We start from the raw sequence: 13,247 nt of genomic DNA on the forward strand, positions 1-13,247 counted from the left end.
ACGTGACTCTATGGCGAACCATGGAGGGAGAATGGGCGAACAAAAAACGCAATTAGAAATAGGTTTTGATTTTAAAAAAAATCAATATAATGAAATATTGTGATGAAAACTGTATTTTATGGATCTTAGTTTATCGCACGCATGAATGCATACATAGCCATATTAAAATAATTATAGTTCATTTTTATTCTAACACTGAACTTTCAAAAATGAATCGAAATAGCTTATTACTTGCTCACACAACTGCACAAAAAACAAAAATGAAACTGTAACTTCAAACCCAACTTCGATATGCACAGGTACAGTTTGTGTGACATAACGCCCCCTTGTGGTACTGTTATGCAAATACTGCATGATTTTTAATAATGAGTTCTTTATGTAATTAATTGTTTCAGTCATGAACAAAGCTTGTAAATTCATAGTTTTGTAATTTATGGCGTATTGTGCGTTATCATTTGAACGTGTGAAGAGCCACTTTGTTGAGATCTTTCTGAAGACGTTACATTGGAGGAGAGAAACAACGAATGCTCTAACAGCAGTGGAAGAATAGTCATTGAGTCAAGGCGGTTTACAAAATGTATCACATGCAACGAGGACACTCATTGTCTTTAATGGAGTAATAAAACTGTCTGGAACATCTAAACCTGCGTGCAATACTTTGGAACTCTGAGAGATAGTGGTGCAGAAAGTTACGCCTTTGTGATTGGCGCCTCGCTGGATCGACTGCCAGATAAACCCGGGATATTATTCAACTGAAATGGTGTCTTGGTGAGTAACTTATTCTGAAAAGGACGGACCCCAAGTTATTTGTAAACTGTTCTCACGTGAACATTTATTGCGTGAACTCGGGGGACTTTCTATTTTCTTGTCTTGCATTCTTCTTTGGTGGCAGTAAATATTCTTTTTTAGTAAAGTCCACACAAATAAGTACAAGTTCACAGTCACTTGGGGGCTGAAAATCAATAAATACTAATTTTTAAACAAAAATCATCAACTGTGTACAAGTTGACAGTAATTGCACGATGTGCAGACGACAGCTGTTATTATTATAAAGTCATTGACGACATTCTTGATCCAGTTTTCAATGATGAGGTACCCCTTGGATTAACGTCAACACTGTGATTTTTGAGTAATAGCCTATAGATGGTATTTAGGGAAATTTAACTTCGTGTATAAAATAGGAAAAAATAACACTCCGACAGTAACTGTATGTTTGTTGTATATCGGTATTACGGGTGTCAACACTTTCTGAACACAGTATTATTTTATCTAATTATGGTATAATGTGATGTGCCTGCAATATGGCTGGGCTGTCTTACCTCTGTCCAGGCGAATACATTTCATTTACTAATTTATGTGTAACTGCAAAATAGTGTGGTGAACATGAAATTTACATGAGTTGAAAGCACCCTTATAAGCTATTCCTTTAATCCACCCTAAACCAGGGTGTTATCTTATAATTAATTATGAAAATCTGTTATCAGTTAGCTCAAGAACTACATCAGTAGAATAAACAGCCAATGTCAACCAAGGTGTTAAAAATGGATTAAGTACTGACAAATCAAACTAACCTTCAACTACATTGTATTGTTTTAGTAAGCTATAAAAATAATAAACCTTTTGTTTGTTCTAAGAATGATGAAAGTCTGAATTTAATTAATTTTCCATTTCAAGGTATACAAGTATATAAATTACCATTTTTAATAATAATAATCTTTATTGAATTAAGCATGAGATGACAATCAAAAGACGAGACAAAATCAACAAAATACTTCACACACAGTCAAATAGCAGAACATATCAGAAAAATGATAAAAAATAAATCTAGAAAAAATAAATAACATGGCAAAATTATTATGAGGAAGCTGACAATTTTATTTTTTTCCTCTCGTAAACAGAAAGTACTCCCTCATTTTCACTGGTCATGATGACTTTCATATTTCTCTCTATTTGATGTGATATTTCATTATAAATTGTTCTGCTTCACTTATGAGAAATTTTCTCTCACTTGTGAATAATTTGAATATTGATTTCAATTTCATCACAGATTTAATATTTATTACTGTGTAATGATTGACAAATCTTGTGAATAAACTATTAATATGAATATGACCGTTACATCTAGGTTCTTCCACAGGTTCACTGAGTGACAACAATTTTTATATATAAGGGTAACTAAACTGCCTATTTTTCATGCATGTATTAGGTAGTAACATTGGCAAATACATATAAACATAACAAAATACCACAAAAATAAGTTGAAATTAATTATGCTAGGTTTCTATGAAAAGGCAAAGCCTGCTGATGTCTAATTTAGAAGTTACGTAATGCCTAGATTGTACTGTATGTATCCAGGATGCAAGGATTTAGAATAATAATGCACATGAATTTGAATATCGAACAGGACATGGCACGACGACTGTCGCCCTTCAATTTTTAACCCTGAACAATATTCTATGAGGGGGATAGTGATATACAATGACAATTTAATTTGCAAACAATAAATACAGTACAAATAAACAGCTAACTTTACTTCCATGCCATAACATAAAAAACTCTGTTTTGTTGCATTATTTACATTTTTCTGCTCTTTTCTATTCAACTATAATAAAGGTTATCTTATTTTGTATGCAGGTCATGTGACTTCAAATTAAATTGTCATTGTATATCACTATACCCCTCATAGAATATTGTTCAGGGTTAAAAATTAAAGGGCGGCAGTCGTCATGCCATGTCCTGTTCGATATGAGACTCATAGCAACGTATACAACGCGTGTAAAATACATTGTTTATTTACATGGAATTCGAACACGCGCTGTGCTACGACCACCACGCGTTAACAACACATATTAGAAGCCTGCTGATCTACCAGTTTTTAAAGTCAGTAATCTTCTGGTTTTATTGGTTATCAGGTTTGGGAGGTATATGAAGGCTTGCAAACTTGTGTAAACACAAATAAATACAGTACTACTAAACAGCTAACTTCCAAACTGGCTCTATGCTGGCTTTGCCTTTCCATAAAAAACTTTAAATTTTTGAAGTGTGAATCGTTGTAATGATTAACTGTAACTTATTCTTTGTAGTATTTACCAAATTTACAATAAGGAGACATATTTAGGCATGTAGTTCGTTTACCAAGCCTCAATTATAAATGTCATTTTTGAAAGCAAGTTAAGTGAGCTAAATGTCATTTTTGAAAGCAAGTTAAGTGAGCTAAATGTCATTTTTGAAAGCAAGTTAAGTGAGCTAAATGTCATTTTTGAAAGCAAGTTAAGTGAGCTAAATGTCATTTTTGAAAGCAAGTTAAGTGAGCTAAATGTCATTTTTGAAAGCAAGTTAAGTGAGCTAAGTGTCATTTTTAAAAGCAAGTTAAGTGAGCTAAATGTCATTTTTGAAAGCAAGTTAAGTGAGCTAAATGTCATTTTTGAAAGCAAGTTAAGTGAGCTAAATGTCATTTTTGAGAGCAAGTTAAGTGAGCTAAATGTCATTTTTGAAAGCAAGTTAAGTGAGCTAAGTGTCATTTTTAAAAGCAAGTTAAGTGAGCTAAATGTCATTTTTGAAAGCAAGTTAAGTGAGCTAAATGTCATTTTTGAAAGCAAGTTAAGTGAGCTAAATGTCATTTTTGAAAGCAAGTTAAGTGAGCTAAATGTCAGTTTTAAAAGCAAGCTAAGTGAGCTAAATATCATTTTTAAAAGCAAGCTAAATATCATTTTTAAAAGCAAGCTAAGTGGGCTAAATGTCACACTTGGACTGTACTGTAAGTGTCACAGTGGGAGAACTGGTAAAAATACAGTGTCATTATTTTGTAAATTTTTAGTAGTCAAGTTGGGTTTCTAAATTTAAAAAAATGTTAGCCCTAGGTCAGTTGTTAGTCTGTGTCAGTTTTGGAAACTAAGGCAGACCTCTGGGCCCAAGACCTAGAACTTTACAGTAGGGCTGACAAGTTCAAGAGCATGCTGGCTCAGGAACCCTGCCACTTTTGGAAACTAAGGCAGACCTCTGGGCCCAAGGTTTAGAACTTTACAGTAGGGCTGACAAGTTCAAGAGCATGCTGGCTCAGGAACCCTCCTTCTGAATTTTTTTGATGACTGTTTAAAATGATAAAAGCTAAAACTATTAAATATGACAAACATTTTTGGCGACAAATTTCCCTGTGGGTCATTACCTCAGCATGCATTTTTCCTTATTTATTTTATGTTCAAATATTTTGTTTTTAAACAACATTTAAGCAGGGCCAGCAACTTATTCAGCCTGCATGCTCTGTAGGCCATCAATCTTTTGATATTTGTGGCAAACACTGGTCTGTGTACCTGAAGGCCTACTACTAATTTTGAACTCTGCTGTCGCCAATGACTACAGACTGTTTATTTATACTAATAATTATTTATTGTTTCACAACAGGTGTGCTAGATGATGAATGACATTGTAGCTATATGGGACGTGGCGTTAAGTGATGGCGTACATAAAGTCGAATTTGAACACAGCACCACGTCAGGAAAACGAGTTATACACGTAGATGGCAAGGTATTGTAATATCACATCAGTTCATGACAAAGATTAAAAATAAATTTATTTATTTATTTATTTATTCATTATTATTTATTTATTTATTAATTATTTATTTATTTATTTATTTATTTATTTATTTATTTATTTATTTATTTATTTATTATTATTTATTTATTTATTTATTATTATTTATTTATTTATTAATTTATTATTTATTTATTTATTAATTTATTGTTTGTTTGTTTGTTTGTTTGTTTGTTTGTTTGTTTGTTTGTTTATTTGAATTAGTTGAATTAAAGTATCCCTGTCCACCTTTTATGCATAGCTGTACACACATATATCTCATTGCAAGGTCACTGTAGCATATTAAACTTGCTGCATTTTGATTACCACTTTACTCCTGTTGATTTCCCATGATGCAATGCAACCATATCAACCAACTACTTTACCATTGCACTTTCCTTCAGAAGATTGGGACAAAAATAGCAAAATTTGTTGAGTGAAAACTGAAAATTTACTAAAATTTTGTCTGTTGGCTCAAAAAATAGGGCTCATTTCCAGAAATATTGAAGAATATAAGAAAAAAATGCATAAATTTTTGGGCAAGAGAAGTCTGGTGGCGAAAAGGTTAATATACTGTGATTCTTGTTGTGTGCTGACTTCCCATGATGCAATGCAATATTGAAAGTCATCAGTTTGGTTTAATATACTGTGATTCATGTCGTTTGCTGACTTCCCATGATGCAATGTTGTTCACAGGAAATAATCAGGAAAAACTGGATGTTTAAGCTAGTGGGTCGTGAGATTTTTAACATTGGTAAAGCAAAAGTCAAGGCTGCGATTAACATTGATGCTGTCAGTGGATTTGCATACGAATACACATTAGAGGTCAAAGGTAAAAGTCTTAACAAATTTACAGAACAAAGATCAAAGACGGCGAAGACGTGGTCATTACTATTAGACGGCATAGACACAAGGATTGTATTAGGTAATGAGATACTCAGATTTTATTTTTTTTTGTTTTTCTTCTGTTCTATAATTCGTACCATCTAGTAAAAAAACAACGCTTGTATGAAGGTCATTCTCAACATCAGTTGTGTTTTGATCTTTAGTCATCTGTCTAAAAAATACTGTAGAATACTTTATTTCCGCTATTTTCGCTGAAGGGATGATTCTGTGAAAATAAAATCCAGCGAATATACTTTTTTTCCTATATTTCACATTAAATAAATTCCATACAAAACGCCCCAAAAGCCTTTTCAGCGAAAATTTATTCCAGCGAAAATAAAGTATTCCACAGTAAATAAAATTATGGATAAATTTGATTTAATTGTGTTGATGGGGGGAGGGGTATTAGAAACGATCTTCGCAACATTGTTGTACTCTAAACTGCTTTAAATTCACAAGGAAAATTGTCGTGAATGTCAGAAGTCAGTAAAAAATCATTTAGCAGTGAAAACTTCTGTCAGTGTCAGTGACTTTTATGAAATTTTGATTTCACGAATCCTGTAAAAAAATTCTAAGAGTGAAAATTTACAACTTACAGTACTCCAGTGCACATGTAGGTAAAACATCCTTAGATCAGTTGATGTTTTTTCCTCCTTATTTTCATAATTACAAATCCATTAAATTACCAATATACTTTATTACATTGTAGTATTTTAAAACATGTGTTTTTTGTACTTCTAGAAAAAGACACAATGGATGTATGGTGTAATGGTGAAACACTACAGACAGCTGTAAGTATACCTAGTGTTTTTATGACACCAGTAAATATAACTGTAGTGTAATTCACATACACTACAAACTGTAATTCACATACATTACAAACAGCTGTAAGTATACCTCGTGTTTTTATGACACCAGTAAATATAACTGTAGTGTAATTTATATACACTACAGACAGCTGTAAGTATACCTAGTGTTTTATGACACAAGTAAATATAACTGTGGTGTAATTTATGTACACTACAGACAGCTGTAAGTATACATAGTGTTTTATGACACCAGTGAATATAACTTTGGTGTAATTTATGTACACTACAGACAGCTGTAAGTATACCTAGTGTTTTTATGACACTAGTAAATATAACTGTGGTGTAATTTATGTACACTACAGACAGCTGTAAGTATACCTAGTGTTTTTATGACACCAGTAAATATAACTGTAGTGTAATTCACATACACTACAAACTGTAATTCACATACATTACAAACAGCTGTAAGTATACCTCGTGTTTTTATGACACCAGTAAATATAACTGTAGTGTAATTTATATACACTACAGACAGCTGTAAGTATACCTAGTGTTTTATGACACAAGTAAATATAACTGTGGTGTAATTTATGTACACTACAGACAGCTGTAAGTATACATAGTGTTTTATGACACCAGTGAATATAACTGTGGTGTAATTTATGTACACTACAGACAGCTGTAAGTATACCTAGTGTTTTTATGACACTAGTAAATATAACTGTGGTGTAATTTATGTACACTACAGACAGCTGTAAGTATACCTAGTGTTTTTATGACACTAGTAAATATAACTGTGGTGTAATTTATGTACACTACAGACAGCTGTAAGTATACATAGTGTTTTATGACACCAGTAAATATAACTGTGGTGTAATTTATGTACACTACAGACAGCTGTAAGTATACCTAGTGTTTTTATGACACTAGTAAATATAACTGTGGTGTAATTTATGTACACTACAGACAGCTGTAAGTATACCTAGTGTTTTTATGACACTAGTAAATATAACTGTGGTGTAATTTATGTACACTACAGACAGCTGTAAGTATACCTAGTGTTTTATGACACCAGTAAATATAACTGTGGTGTAATTTATGTACACTACAGACAGCTGCAAGTATACCTAGTGTTTTATGACACAAGTAAATATTACTGTGGTGTAATTTACCAAATTACCAAACAAACGTGCATTTCTAGGAATACTAAATGTTAATGTTAAAGTGAGTTTGTGGAAAAAATGGATTCTTTTTGGTTGTTTTGTTTTGTTTAGAAATCAATAACTCAATTTAACTCATTTTGCAATTTTATTCTTTTCACAATCATGCAACATCCCCTTAATTTCCTCACACGGTTGGTAAAAATTGTCATTTGGATAATTTTAGAGAGGTTAACATAGTTACAATGTTAAAAAAAAGATTCTTCATCTATTCTTGGATGGTCCTTGGGTATGGGGCTTTTATTTCCATGATTTTTATGTTGAAGCCCCTGTGCCTATGACCGGGGAAGTATAATAATAATAACTTTATTACACTACTTGTATGGTAAGGAACATAAATACAAAGAAATACAAAAAACATACATAATTGGCCATAAATGATGTATTTTCCATGCATTATTATGTGTCAAATAAAATATACTATACTATACAAACATATAATGGTATTTTTTATTAGTCCCCGTTCGGACAAAGTCCGAAAACGGGGACTTATAATTCCGTCTCCGTCCGTCTGTGCGTCTGTGCGTCCGTGCATCCGTCCGTCCGTCCGGAGTCATATCTCAGAATCCCTTGGATCGATTCTGTTCATTCTTTGCATGTCCCTAGTACTTTATGTGGGACATATGCACATGCAGTGGTTTAGCGATTCGATTCAAAATGGCCGACTGGCAGCCATCTTGTTTTTTGAAAATGTTGTATTTTGGACATGCTTTGTCAGTTTTCATTCAAACTTGGTACATAGATTATACATGTTAGGATACATGTCCATGATGATTTATTTCACAATTGGATCAAAGATGGCCGACTGGCAGCCATCTTGTTTTTTGAAAATGTCGTATTTTGGACATGCTTTGTCAGTTTTCATTCAAATTTAGTACATAGATCATACATATTAGGATACATGTCCCCGACCATCCGTGAGTTTCTGAGTCTGTCCGACCGTTCGTGTGTCCGTGCGTCAGTCTGTCCAACGTCATATTTCAGAATCCTGTGGACCGATTCCGTTCATTCTTTGCATGTGCCTAGTACCTTATGTGGGACATATGCACATGCAGTGGTTTAGCGATTCGATTCAAAATGGCAGACTGGCAGCCATCTAGTTGTTTGAAAATGTTGTATTTTGGACATGCTTTGTCAGTTGTCATTCAAACTTGGTACATAGATTATACATGTTAGGATACATGTCTATGACGATTTATTTCGCAATTCGATCAAAGATGTTCGACTGGCAGGAATCTTGTTTTTGTTTTTTTATGCGGTATCTTGGATGTGCTCTGTCAGTTTTCATTCAAATTTGGCACATACATGTACTTTATACATGTTAGGATGCATGTCCATGACAATTTGTTTCAAAATCTGGTCAAGGATGGCAGATTGACAGTCATCTGACTTTTTGGCCTTACTACTATATTTCCACAATTTATGTACCATTTTCACTCATATTTGGCACATACATCATACATATCAGTGTGTTTCATAATCAGTTCAAAGATGGCCGAATAATGGCTGTTTTTATTTTGGCCATATTACTACTACATGGAACATGTGTTTTGATGTAAATAAACAATCTGTTGTATACGGCATTTGGAACTCGAGTTTCAAGGACACACTCGCGACAACCCCTCCGCTTTAATATGGCGAGCACAAAGAGAACTTAACGGGGACTGTGTCATTTTCAATGACTTGTTTAATAATAAACTCTACAACTTAGACCATTAACAAAGAATTAAAAACAAAACAAACTATTTTGCAGTTTTGACAGTCAGGTGAAATGAAATGAAAATAACCAGAAGCAGCACAACAATTTTAATTTTTAAAGCGGGGAGTCGTCACCTGCGCATGCGTCAGATGGCCATAGTGTGTCACGAGCCTTTTTACCGTGTGTTGTTTCCGTCGATTGGGCCTCAATTCCTGCATGTGCACAGGTGACCGTCTGCTTCAACGTACTAATATCACATAATAATATAATTCAGTCAGTATTATTGTAATCAATAAGTTCAAATTATTCTTTGTAGTATTTGCCTATGTTATTGATATGAGATATGTTTAGGCAGATTATTACAAACAATTTACATATGTGTCAGTTCTAAAAATTATTAAGCTAAATATTCTGCAGCATATACAAGGTCTTTTTATTGTTTGAATTCATTCATTGGTCACAAATTTCTATTATATTAATGAAAGCCATTATAATTGTAACTATGGAAACCATTTACATTCCATAAAGATTTAATAAATATTAAGATATAATTATGTGTATCCCATTAGCTGATTAATTTGATTTGATATATTAATTTGAGTGATCATGTGATCTATTTAGACAATTAAGGTCAAAGGTCAAATTAATTACACTAATACTGTAAAATACCATGGAGGTATAAACATATACCTCCATGAAAATACTCACTTTGATTTACTTTCAATGAAAACTTGAATCAGTGAAAATAGATAATTATATTTTGTTTTTTGCTTTTAAAAGTTTTAAAAATTTTTAGCCAACCTGTCTGCCTGTCATTTTAGCCAGCCTGTCACCTGTCTGCCTGTCATTTTAGCCAGCCACCTGTCTGCCTATCATTTTAGCCATTCACCTGTCTGCCTGTCATTTTAGCCAGCCACCTGTCTACCTGTCATTTTAGCCAGCCACCTGTTTGCCTGTCATTTTAGCCAACCACCTGTCTACCTGTCATTTTAGCCAGCCACCTGTCTGCCTATCATTTTAGCCATCCACCTGTCTGCCTATCATTTTAGCCATCCACCTGTCATTTTAGCCAGCCATCTGTCTACCTATCATTTTAGCCAGCCACCTGTCTGTCTGTCATTTTAGCCAGCCACCTGTCTGCCTGTTATTTTAGCCAGCCAACTGCCTGCTGTCATTATGGCCAGCCACCTGTCTGCCTGTCATTTTAGCCAGCCACCTGTCTGCCTGTTATTGATACGAGTGACATCATAGGTTGATATGAGTGACATTACAGGTTCACAGCTCATATTATTCATGAAACAAAGGATAATTAATCTCTCATTTCTTTATTTTTAGGGTGAATTTGTGGACGACGGAACAGAAACTCATTTCGAAGTACGTGATCACGCGTGTTATATATAAAAGCGGTTAGTAGTGGTAAAAGACGTGATGGGATCGTACACGCACTCTTTGTAGATGGCAACGAAATAGATGAAACAAGGGAAGAATCAGGCTGACCACCCCTATTTACATCATAGTCTAGTCCAAGAATTCTATTTCCTGTTGATTATAATACATATCCTTATACCTGAATGGATGAGATGCATGACCTTTAACCTCCAACATCCTGGCATTTTGTGACTTGCATATTTAAATAGGTTATAACCAAAAGTTGTTAAGGGGTTGACCATTAGAATTTTGGGGGAGAATTGGAATAATTTGCATATGGAAAAATCCTGCCAGGATCAATAAAAAAATAAAAAAACCTAAATCTTTAAGAAAGAATATCCCACATTGTGGAAAAACAAATTGCAGTTTCCTCCCTCTTAGAGTTTCTAATGGTTTACCCCTTAGCAGTGTGAAATGTGAATTCATCTTCATCTTCATCTTCATGACTTGCCACATTGTCATGGCAACTGTGCATCTGGTGATGATTAGCAAAACATATGTTAAGAGAGTTGCTAAAACCCTGGTGTGTATGGGGGGGGGGGCTAGCAAGGCCACACCAAAAAATTATCTGATTTTTCTTGTGAAAACCTTGGGGCAATGAACAAATTCTTTTAAATAAAATCTAAAAATGTTATCTGGAAGGTATGAACAGGTCTGTTACACAAGATTTTTTTTCATCTAGTCTGAAAACTAAAATTGCCATTTTTGTTAGGTCATATTCCAGCCATGTTACATTTAAATGAACTGTTAATAGCACAACTTGCATGACTCGTGTAGACCAATTTAGGAATAATAGAATGAACACATGTCCAGCTCTGAATATCTCATTTGTTGTTATACAATGGTAATGTGATTTCTTAAAGAATTCATTCTTTTTTAAGCTTTATTTAATTATGGTATAATAGCATCAATTTGTGCCAATTCAATCACTTTGGTTATTATAGCTAGTCCACACAACATTCAATTAAAATTATGAAATGAAATTATTTATTATCTGTATCTATAAATTATTCTTCACATTGTAAAAGTGTAATTTCTTTCGATAAGATCCATTGTAATGTAGTGGAATAATATGTACAACGGGTTTGCTGTGTGCATGTTACATCAAACCCAAGCTGATTTTTTTTTTTTTTTTTTTTTTTGGGAGGGGGTATCATAAATTCAATAATTTTGTTGAGCCAATTGATTGTCAATCATAGTCTAGTTATTCACTTGTAATTTACCAAATGTTTGTCATCAGAGAACTGCTCACAAGCCCATTGAATGGTTCTCTTCTGTACAGATTTAAAGATGACATGTCCTATCACAAATACCATTTACTTTCAAACTGCTTTACTTTTATTAGGGCTTTTATAGGCGTGTGCATTTGTTTGTTTCAAGTATGCAGTAACTTGTTGACAAAAATCAGTAATTCTCACCCAAAGATAAAATTATGATGTTGTTTGTTGCAGTTATTAAATATACATGCATGTGTTCTGTTTACTAAAACGTTGTCATAGCAATTGCTGATCTGTACGTGCATCACCAGAAAAGTGCGAGTTCTATTTTTTTTTTCACTTATTTCGCTAGTAGACAGCGCCCTCATTTGAGAAATTAATAAACCTGCAAAATGTTTGCATCGTCAAATAGAAACAAAAATTTGCATCTTAAATAATAAATGTATAAATTTGATGTGGGTTGAGGGCGGGTTTCCTTCCATCCCCCAAAGATAACAAATTAGTATGCATATGCCCATCTTGAAAATAATACTGTAAAATGACTAATTTTCACTGGGTTTAAATTTCACTGATTTACCATTTCAGGCATATTCAGTGGGTTTTAAATTCACGGTTTTGTCATTTAGATAATGTGTTCTATGCCCAATTTTACATAATCACTGGGTCTTAATTTAGCGCATTTTCCACTCCGCGAAATAAGCTAAATTAAAACCCAGTGAATAATTAACCCCTTTGCAGTAGTAGTATCTCAGTTTTATTTTTCCTAATTTCACAAGTTACATGTACTTGGTGATATTTTATTTGAGAAGATTTGTTTTTAAAGCTGTCCATTTAGCATCAACATATTTGGTATTGCATATTTAAATAAGCATGACTTATTTGGTATTTAATTTTTATGTTTCTTGGATATTCAAATTAGATTAATCTACTTAGTGTTGATTGGTCAATTCAGATTAATTCTGCAATACCATATATGGTAGCATTGAGTGAGATTGTTACTTTGTATATGTTTGTTTCTATACTGATTGCAGTGAATATAGTTTTCTAATTAATTGTGGCTGTGTAAAATATATTATTTTTTAAATAAACACAGGTTGCCATTGATTACATTGTATTTGAGTTCATCTTTTTAGCTCCGCTGTCGACTTTGTCGAGTGGACCTTATCATATGAGTGATTGTCTGTCGGCGTTCGTGTCAATGTTTTACTTTTTCGACTTTGATACTCGGTCTATATGTACCTTGGGTAGACCTCTTAGATTTGTCCATTTCATGATATCTTCAATTCTCTAATTTTGGTGAATATTTTTGTCATTTATGGTAAAAAGTGATATTTTTGACTTCTTGTTAAAAAACCACAAGTCCAATTGCTTTGATATTACATATATAGGTACTACATGTGGACCTCTCTCAGATTTG

The 13,247-nt window shown here is 33.3% G+C and overlaps 1 pseudogene across 1 annotated transcript; it reads left to right on the forward strand.

Moving 5' to 3' along the window:
• Nucleotides 1-402: 402 nt before the first annotated feature.
• Nucleotides 403-12,934, forward strand: LOC146730166 (fas apoptotic inhibitory molecule 1-like; annotated as a pseudogene). Its single transcript, XR_014927947.1, has 5 exons — nt 403-768; nt 4,402-4,524; nt 5,269-5,497; nt 6,199-6,248; nt 10,521-12,934. The product of XR_014927947.1 is annotated as a fas apoptotic inhibitory molecule 1-like (transcript).
• The last annotated feature ends 313 nt before the right edge of the window (nt 12,935-13,247 follow it).

This window comes from Saccoglossus kowalevskii, chromosome 20 (assembly GCF_978046115.1).
Source record: "Saccoglossus kowalevskii chromosome 20, keSacKowa6.1, whole genome shotgun sequence".
Taxonomy (NCBI): domain Eukaryota; kingdom Metazoa; phylum Hemichordata; class Enteropneusta; family Harrimaniidae; genus Saccoglossus; species Saccoglossus kowalevskii.